The sequence below is a fragment of the Stegostoma tigrinum genome, unplaced genomic scaffold, assembly GCF_030684315.1.
Source record: "Stegostoma tigrinum isolate sSteTig4 unplaced genomic scaffold, sSteTig4.hap1 scaffold_99, whole genome shotgun sequence".
NCBI lineage: Eukaryota > Metazoa > Chordata > Chondrichthyes > Orectolobiformes > Stegostomatidae > Stegostoma > Stegostoma tigrinum.
Window position 1 is genome coordinate 909,654 of NW_026728822.1, and position 10,362 is coordinate 920,015.

Consider the following 10,362-nt stretch of genomic DNA (forward strand, 5'->3'; position numbering starts at 1 on the left):
CACAAAGTGGTCTCCAAGCCTCCGCTTGGTTTCCCAACGTAGAGGATGCCCCATCAGGAACAGGGGATACAATATACCACATTAGCAGATGTGCAGGTGATCATCTATTTGATGTGGAAGGTTTCCATGAGGCCTGGGATGGGGGTGAGGGAGGAGGTGTGGGGGCAGCTGTTGCACTTCTTGCGGTTGCAGGGAAAAGTGCCGGGGATGGTGGGGCTGGTGGGGAGTGTGGAGCGGACAAGGGAGTCAGGGGGAAGAGTGGTCCCTCTGGAAAGCAGATTTGGTAGTGGGGTCCGATTGCAGGTGGCGGAAGTGCCGGAGGATGATGCAATGGGTCCGGATGTTCGTGGTGTGGTACGTGAGGAGAAGGGGGATTCTGTTTTTGTTGTTATTGCGTGGAGGGGGTGTGAGGGATGAGTTGTGGGAAACACAGGAGGTCCGGTCGACAGGGTTTTTGACCACTTGGAGGGGAAGTTGCAGCCCTTGAAAAACGAGGACATCTGAGATGTACGGGAGTGGAATGCCTCATCTCGGGAGCAGATGCGGCGGAGGCGAAGGAATTGGGAATAGGGGATGGCATTTTTGCAAGGAAGGTGGGTGGGAGGAGGTGTATTCTAGGTAGCTGTGGGAGTCAGTAGGCTTGAAATGGATATTGGTTTCCAGGTGGTTGCCAGAGATGGAAACAGAGAGGTCCTGGATGGAGAGAGAGGTGTCAGAGGTGGTCCAGATAATTTTAAGGTTGGAGTGGAAGGAGTTGTTGAAGTGGATGAACTGTTCGAGTTCCTCGTGGGAGCATGAGGCGGCACCGATACAGTCATCAATGTACCGGAGGAAGAGGTGGGGGATAGGGCCGGTGTAGCTTCAGAAGAGGGACTGTTCCACGTACCCTACACAGAGGCAGGCATAGCTGGGGCCCATGCGGCTACCCATGGCCACCCCCTTTGTCTGTAGGAAGTGGGAGAAATTGAAAGAGAAGTTGTTAAGGTTGAGGATGAGTTCAGCTAAACAGACAAGGCTGTCAGTGGAGGGGGACTGGTCGGGCCTGCGGGACATGAAGGAGCAGAGGGTCTGCAGGCCGTCTGCATGGGGACTGCAAGTATGTAGGAATCGGGCGTCCATTCTGAAGATGAGGTGTTGGGGACCAGGGAGTTGGAAGTTTTGGAGGCAGTGGAAGGCGTGGGTGGTGTCACAGACGTTGGTAGGGAGTTCCCAGACCAAGGGGGAGAAAGTTGAGTCTACAAGGGTGGAGACAACGTCGGTGGGGCTGGAGCAGGCAGAGACAATTGGTCGACTAGGTCAGTCCGGTTTGTGGATTTTGGGAAGGAGATAGAAGCGGGTGGTGCGGGGTTGGGGAACCATGAAGTTGGAGGCTGTGGGTGGGAGGCCACCTGAAGCGATGAGGTTGTGGATGGTCTGGGGGATGATGTTTTGGTGGTCGGGGGTGGCGTCATGATCCAGGGGGCGGTAGGAGGAGATTTCAGAGAGCTGGTCCTGGCCTCGGTGATGGAGAGGTCAGTGCGCCATATTACAACGGCACCTCCCTTGTCCGTGGGTTTTATACTGAGGTTAGGATTGGAGCGGAGGGTGCAAAGGGCTGAATGCTCTGTGGGGGAGACGTTGGAGTGGGTGAGAGGCTGGAGAGGTTGAGGTGTTTGATGTCTCAATGGCAGTTGGAAATGAAGAGGTCAAGGGAGAGTAAGAGGCCTTGGGGTGGTGTCCAGGAGGAGAGAGAGAAGGGGTCAGTGGAGGGAGGGTTTCAGATAATAACCATGAAAGTTGGAAATCATAGCCAAGCAATTCAAGATGTTATTAGTTGATCTCAATGGCACAGAAATGCACTCAACATGCTAATAGTTGAGGCAAGTACCTTGCATTTGGTCAACACTGAAAAATCTTCCCTGTGTACTTCAGAAAAGTTAACCAGGATTTGATAAACCAAAACTCAGTTGACAGCTGGCAGGCAAAATGTGACTCAAAATCTGAACATGACTTAGGCCTTGTGTAATGGGTAGTGCCAATGCCTCTGTGCTACAGCTCTGGATTCGATTTCCGTCCTTGAACCTGTGGCAATGTCACTAGCCCCGGAGCAAAAGTTCTGGATTCAAGTGCTGCCAGTCACAGAGGTGTGTCACAGCCTGTCAGAACAGGCTGATGAGCAAATTTACAGGAGAGTAATGTTGCAGATTCAGGGGCCTTTGCAGTGTGGTGGCAGTGTCTCCACCTTTGGGCCCAAAGGTCTGGGTTCAATTCCCACAGCAGTGTTTCATAAAATGTCTGAACAAATTGGTTCAACTTTTTTCCAGAATTGTGACTTGATTGAGAAGGATCAGTGTTGAATTACAGAATTCAGGCCCGGGATAACAGAAAGCACAGCCATTCGTGTGGACTGGAGTAAAATGTGCACCTTATATATGTTTATAAAATCATGAAGGGCATGGATAGGGTGAATAGTCAGGGTCTTTTTCCCAGAGTATGGGGAGTCAAACATTAGAAGGCACAGGTTTAAGGTGCGAGGGGAAAGATTTTAAAAACATTTGATTGAACTGCCAGATGACATGCTAGAGGCTTGTTGAAACACCATTTTAAAGGTATCTGGATAGGTATATGAATTGGAATGGTTCAGAGGAATATAGGCCAAACACTGGAAAATGGGACTAGATTAATTTCAGATACCTGGTCAGCATGGACATGTTGGGCCAAAGGATTTGTTCCCATACTGTACATCTTTATGATTCATTCATTCAATTAATCAAGTTCACTTTGTAATCTTGGAAAGCCTTCCCTGTTGACAGTTGAAATAATCTCAGTGTTATATGTAAACTTGCTACCCATGCCTTCTATCATTTTCATCTAAATCATTTATTGAAATGACAACCAAAAATAAATCCAGCACCAATCCCTGTGGATCACAGCGAATCACAGGCTTCCAGTCTGATGGACAATCCCACATGACCATGATATTTCCTGCCATAAAGCAGAAATACACAGACACACAGACAGACACACACACACACACACACACACACACACACACACACACACAGAGACACAGACACACTCGCGTCTTTAAGATAAAGATAGATACGTTTTGATCAATGAGCAGATTGAGGGTTATGGTGAGAAGGCAAGAGAATTATTTTGAGAAACTTGGCAAGCAGGATCGAACAGTAGAGCAGACCTGACGGGCCAAATGGCTAATTCTGCTCGAACTTCTTCTGCTGTCTGGTCTGAAGGTATCGGGAATGTTTTCCCAAGAGAGCAGTGATGGCTGAGATTGATAAATACTTTACTGAACAGAGCCAATCGGAATATGGAATAGGTTTGAGGGAATGAATGGCCTACATCTGCTCCTATTTGTTGTGCTCTTTAAAGAGGAGGTAACTTGCTGTGAGGGTAACCCACTTTAAGGAGTTGCCCAATTAAGATTGAGATAAGAATTTATCTTTCTCTTTAATATTGTGCTGTCTGTGGTGTTTTCATCCGCAGGGAACAGTGAAGACTGGGTTAGTGAAGATATTCAATGCAGAGATCAACTGACCTTTAATGGACAAGAGAGTCCATTATTGGGAATAAACAGGAAACGGGTGTTCAGCCACAAACAGATCAGCCATGATCTTTCTAAGTTGAGCAGCAGGCTCGAGGGTCTGAATGGCCAACTGCAGTTCCTATCCTGTGTGTTGTTCTCTCACTCCACCCCTCAAAGCTGTTACAAAGGGAAAGGAAGTTATAATGAGATAGGGGATCATTCTTCCCCTCTCAGGAGTTACACAAATGGAGCAGTCAAACATGGATTCAGAGAGACATCGAGATAGACAGCATCCAAACAGACCCTTCGGTCCAACTCGTCCATGCCATACAGATATCCCAAATAAATCTAGGCCCATTTGGCAGCACTTGGTTCATACATCTTTAAACTGTTCCGAAACATATACTCATCCTGATAATTTTAAATGTTGTAATTGGACCAGCCTCCACCACTTCCTCTGGCAGCTCATTCCATAAACACATCACCCTCTGCATGAAAATGTTGTCCCTTAAGTCCCTTTTAAACCTTTCCCCTCTCTCCTTAAAGCTGTGCCCTCTCGGTTTGTACTCCCCCACCCCAGGGAAAAGACCTTGGCTCTTTGCACATCTGTGCCCCTTATGACTTTGCAAACGTCTGCAAGGTCACTCGTCAAAGACTTTGTTCTATTTTGTTATGGGAAATTTTCCACACAGCACCTACAGCCAGAAATGAAATTAATTAAGAAGATTATCTGTATTTGTGGTGTTTGTAAAGGGGCGAATGTTAACCAGGCTGATAGGAAATCTCCGCTCCTCCTCAATATGTGTCCAGGGAAAATTGAGCACCTGATTGAGAGGGTAGACTAGATTTATTGCTGCATCTAAAAGACAGCATTTTTGACCGTACAGCATTCTACTCAAATGTCAGTCTATATTCTATGCTTGATTTTTTAAATGCTCAAGGATCGGAATCATTGACAATACAACCTCTACCTGATGATCTGACAACAAATAGCCCTAATGGTGTGTTGCTGAGCTCAAATACACCTCGTCTACGAGTTACACACTGCAGTAGAGGCCCTGCAACCTTTCTTGGCTGCTACACAGCAAGCCCTGGTTCGCTAACAGGAAATGCAGAGTAGAGATAATTATTTATTTTCAGTTTGAAAAGCTGCAGCGACTGGAATTCCTTGGGGATGAGTGCGAGGTCATCAACAGTTCACAATCTAGATTAACGATTTGGACGAAGGTCTGACAAGATTGGAGCTCAATTTGCTAGTACACCAGTACAGTCATTCAATAAGATGTCAAGTGGAGGCGGAGCATCTATAACGGGCTGTAGACAGGGGATGATAATGAGCGAACTTTCAGCATTGCAAATAAAACAGTACAGTGTGGGTTATGGGAAGTTTGTGTTTTGGGGAAAGGGTAAAACGGCAGTAAATTATTTAACTGGAGGGAGAACACAGAGTTTGCGTGCGAAAGAGGGAGTTGTGGGTCCTGGTACATAAATCAGATAAAGTTAATCTGAAGATGTCACAAGTGATTTGGAAAGGAAATGGAATGGTGCTGTTTCCTGCAAAGGGTGCTGGGTATGATCTTAGGCATATTTCCCTGCATTTCTACAGGACATTGCTGAGATTCTACCCAATGCACTGTCTGTAGGTATCATGCCCTAAACTAATAAAAAATGATGGCCTTTGAAACTTTTCAAAGAAGGGTCTCTATATAGAACAGAACAGTGCAGCACAGTGTAGGGTTTTCGGCCCACAATGTTGTGCCAGACCTTTACCCTAAACCTAAGGTCTATCTAACCTCCACCCCCACCTTATACTATCACATTTTTACATGTCTAATAGCCACTTAAATGCCCCTAATGAGGCTGACTCCACTACCCTCTCTGGCAATGCATTCCAAGCCCCTACCACTCTCTGAGTAAAGAACCTACCTCTGACGTCTCCACTATATCTACTTCCACTCACATTAAAACTATGTCCCCTCATAAAAGCTACCTCCACCCTAGGAAAAGTCTCTGGCTCTCCACTCTATCTACACCTCCGATCATTTTGTACACTTCTATCAAGTCACCTCTCATCCTTTGTCATTCTAGGGAGGAAAGCCCTAGCTCTCTCAACCGTTCCTCAGAAGACCTTCCCTCCATTCCAGGCGACATCCTGGAAAATCTCCTCTGCACCTTTTTACAATGCTTCCAGATCTTCCCTGTAATGAGGTGATCAGAACTGAACACATTACTCCAGATGTGGCAGAACCAAGCTTTTGTACAGCTGGAGCATAAACTTCATGGCACTTGAACATAATCCCTCTATTAATGAAAGCTAACACACCATGTGCCTTCTTAACAACTCTATCCACCTGGGTGGCATCTTTCAGGGAACTGTGGACATGAAGCCCAAGATCCCCCTACTCCTCCACACTGCCAAGAATCTTTCCGTTAACCCTGTATTCTGCTTTCAAATTTGTCCTTCAGAAATGAATCACGTCACACTTTTCAGGGTTATAATCCATTTGCCACTTCTCAGCCCAGCTCTGCATCCTATCAATGTCGCTTTGTAACCTACAGCAGCCGTCCACACTGTCCACAGTTACCCACCTTTATATCATCCACAAACTTACTAATCCATCATTCCACCCCTTCATCCAAATCATTTACAAACGTCACAAACAGAAGAACACCCAGAACAGATCCTTGTAGTACACCACTTGTGACAGAGCACCATGTTGAATATTTCCCATCCATTACCACCCTTTGTCCTATAAGGGTCAGCCAATCTGCCACATTTCCCCATATCCCATGTCTCCTTACCTTCTGCATAAGCCTACCCTGGGGAACCTTATCAAAGGCCTGGGTCAAATCCGCAGATACCACATCCACTGCTCCACCTTCATCCATGTGTTTGGTCACCACTTCAAAGAATTCAGTAAGGTTTGTGAGGCATGATCTAACCCTTACAAGTCCATGCTGCATATCACGAATCAAACTGTGCCTGTCCAAGTGATCATAAACTCTATCTCTCAGAGCCCTTTCCAATAACTTGCCCAGCACTGAAGTAAGACTAAGTGTTCTGTAATTTCTGGGGTTATCCCTGTTCCCTTTTATGAACAAGGGAATGATGTTTGCCTCTTTCCAATCTTCCAGCAATATAACCATGGACAGTGAGGATGAAAAGATCATTGCCACAGGCCCTGTGATCTTGTCCTTCACTTCCCACAGAATCCTTGGATAAATCCCATCAGGGCTGCATGACATATCTACCTTCAACTTCCTCAGAATTCATAGTACATCTTCTTTACGAACATCCACGTCCTCTAGCCTACCTGTTTCACAATGTCCTCCTCTACAATGAGGTCCCTCTCAGTTGTGAATACTGAAGAAAAGTATTCATTAAGGACCCCTCCTATCTCTTTCGGCTCTGTGCACAAATTCCCTTTACAATTCTTGATCGGCCCTACCATTCCTCTGTTCATTCTCTTGTTCTGCACATACGTGCAAAAAGCCTTGGGGTTTTCCTTGATGCTATCCACCAAGGGTTTCTCATGCCCCTTTATAGCTCTCCTAAGCCCTTCCTTCAGCTCCTTCCTTGCTAACTTGTATATACCGTCCTGTGATGAAGGCATTCAGTTCCTGGAGGATTAACAGTTTAGGCCTGAGAACGAGAAATGTTCTTGACTATGTAAGAGCTTGAGGTGAGTGTTAATGGTGAAGACCTGACTGATATTTCCTCTTGTATGGGAGAATAAAACTGGGGAAATAATTTTAAAAATAAAACAGTTTCTGAGGAAGGATCACTGAACCTGAAACATTAATTCTCATTTCTCTTCATGGATGCCGCCAGGCTGCTGAGCTTTTCCAGTAATTTTTGTATTTCTTTAGGAATAAGACACATTCTTGTTAACACAGATTATATATGTATTAAACATATATTAAACATGTTATTTTTATATTATGCAGGCACATATAAACATACCTTTATAACGAGTGCGGTCATATGTGGCTCTGTGTATTACAGCAGCAATGATACATCTACGTGGAGCAGGGAATGTGATGTACGCATATAATGGAGACAATGTTCAAGGAGACCTCACATGTTCCAGTTTGTGGGTTGGATAGTGTTATTGTGCGATTCAACTCAGAGGAAAAAAAAGTAACCTGCCTCGAAAGCAACAGCCTGTTGCTCCGTCTCTATTTCCTTGTTCCTCATCACATCAATGTATGAGAGCTGAAAATGCACCAATCATCTTTACCACTCATGGAGGATTCATGATGAGGATTAATTGTAATCTCCCACCAGCTGTAGCAAAGGGAATTCAGCCAAATCTAAGGGCTGCAGGAAGTAATCCCATTGCCAACAACTTGTGCGAACAGAATAAATTTTGCACCAGAATAACATTTGTGAGAATTGATCACATTTCTTTGTGTGTGTGTGTGTGTGTGCGTGTGTGTGTGTTTGTGAACTGCATGTGTCATTCTTCATTCCATCATAGTTTGAGTAAATTTGTTTTGATCATAAACATGTTGTTTTCGCAGATCAAAGTAAACTGCCTGACTTGCTCCTTACACTGATGCTGACACAGTCTGAGCCCTATATCATCGGCCACATCACCAACCTGGTTGCATTTAAAATTTGCTGTGACCAGTGGAGGAGTGGGACTCGAAAAGGAAACAATGATCAGCCAAGCCAGTGAACCATAGACCAGTGAGGCTGACATGAGAGCTGGGTAAGTTGTTGGAGGGGATTCTGAGGGATAGGATTTACATGCATTTGGAAAGGCAAGTATTGATTCGGGATAGTAAACATTGCTTTGCGCAGTGAAAATCGTGTCTCACTAACTTGATTATTTTGAAGAGGTGATAAAGAAGTTTGATGAAGGCAGTGTGGCAGACATTTTCTATATGGGCTTCAGGAAGGTGTTCGGTAACGTTCCGAATGGTAGACAGATTAGTAATGGGTAATCACATGGGATCCGGGGGGAGATAGCCAATTGAATTCAAAATTGGCTTGAAGGCAGAGGATTGTTTTACAGACTGGAGACCAGTGACCAGCGGCGTGCTGCAAGTATCAGTGCTGAGTTCACTGCTGTCCATCATTAATATAAAGGGTTTGGGTGTGAATATCAGAGGCATGGTTAGTAAGTTTACAGATGATATTAAAATGTGATGCAGTGGACAGTGGTGAAGATTATCTCAGAGTGCAATGGGACATTGATCAAATGGGCCAATGGGCCAAGGAATGGCGGATGGAGTTTAATTTAGATAAATGAGAGGCTTTGCATTTGGTAAGGTGATGCTGGGCAGGACTTAGACAGCCCTGGGGACTGTTACTGAATAAAGAGACCTTTAGTGCACACACATAGTTCCTTGAAGGTGGAGTAGCATGTGAGACAGGGTAGGGAAGGACAGTGATAGTGGGAACTGCAGATGCTGGAGAATCCAAGATAATAAAATGTGAGGCTGGACGACCACAGCAGGCCCAGCAGCATCTCAGGAGCACAATAGCTGACGTTTCGGGCCTAGACCCTTCATCAGAGAGGGGGATGGGGTGAGGGTTCTGGAATAAATAGGGAGAGGGGGGAGGCGGACCAAAGATGGAGAGTAAAGAAGATAGGTGGAGAGGAGAGTATAGGTGTGGAGGTAGGGAGGGGATAGGTCAGTCCAGGGAAGACGGACAGGTCAAGGAGGTGGGATGAGGTTAGTAGGTAGGAGATGGGGGTGCGGCTTGGGGTGGGAGGAAGGGATGGGTGAGAGGAAGAACAGGTTAGGGAGGCAGAGACAGGTTGGACTGGTTTTGGGATGCAGTGGGTGGAGGGGAAGAGCTGGGCTGGTTGTGTGGTGCAGTGTGGGGAGGGGACGAACTGGGCTGGTTTTGGGATGCGGTGGGGGAAGAGGAGATTTTGAAGCTGGTCAAGTCCACATTGATACCATTGCGCTGCAGGGTTCCCAAGCGGAATATGCGTTGCTGTTCCTGCAATCTTCGGGTGGCATCATTGTGGCACTGCAGGAGGCCCATGATGGACATGTCATCTAAAGAATGGGAGGGGGAGTGGAAATGGTTCGCGAGTGGGAGGTGCAGTTGTTTGTTGCAAACCGATTGGAGGTGTTCTGCAAAGCGGTCCCCAAGCCTCCGCTTGGTTTCCCCAATGTAGAGGAAGCCACACCGGGTACAGTGGATGCAGTATACCACATTGGCACATGTGCAGGTGAACCTCTGCTTAGTATGGAAAGTCATCCTGGGGCCTCGGATAGGGGTGAGGGAGGAGGTGTGGGGGCAAGTGTAGCATTTCCTGCTGTTTAAGGGGAAGGTGCTGGGTGTTGTGGGGTTGGAGGGCAGTGTGGAGCAAACAAGGGAGTCACAGAGAGAGTGGTCTCTCCGGAAAGCAGACAGGGATGGGGATGGAAAAATGTCTCACATTTGTCATGGTTGCCCTAATCAGTCAGAGCATTGGGTATAGGGGTTGGGATGGCATGTTGCTTCTGTACAGGACATTGATGAGGCCACTTTAAGAATACTGCGCACACATCGGTTGGCTCTGCTAAAGGAAAGATGTTGTTAACCTTGAGAGGTGCAGAAAAAAACAGATTTACAAGGATGTTCAAGGACAGGAGGGTCTGAACTGTAGGGAGAGGCTGAACAATTTGAAGTGTTTTCCCCGGAGTGTGGAGGCTGAGGGGTGACATGACAGATGTTTATAAGATCATGAGGGGCATGAATAGCCTGAATAGCCAAGGTCGGTTTCCCAGGAGAGGGGAGGCCAAAAGTAAAGTGCTGATGTTGAAGGTGAGAGGGGAGCGACTTAGAAGGAAACTTCGGGCAACATTTTCACGCAGAGAGAGGTGTGTGA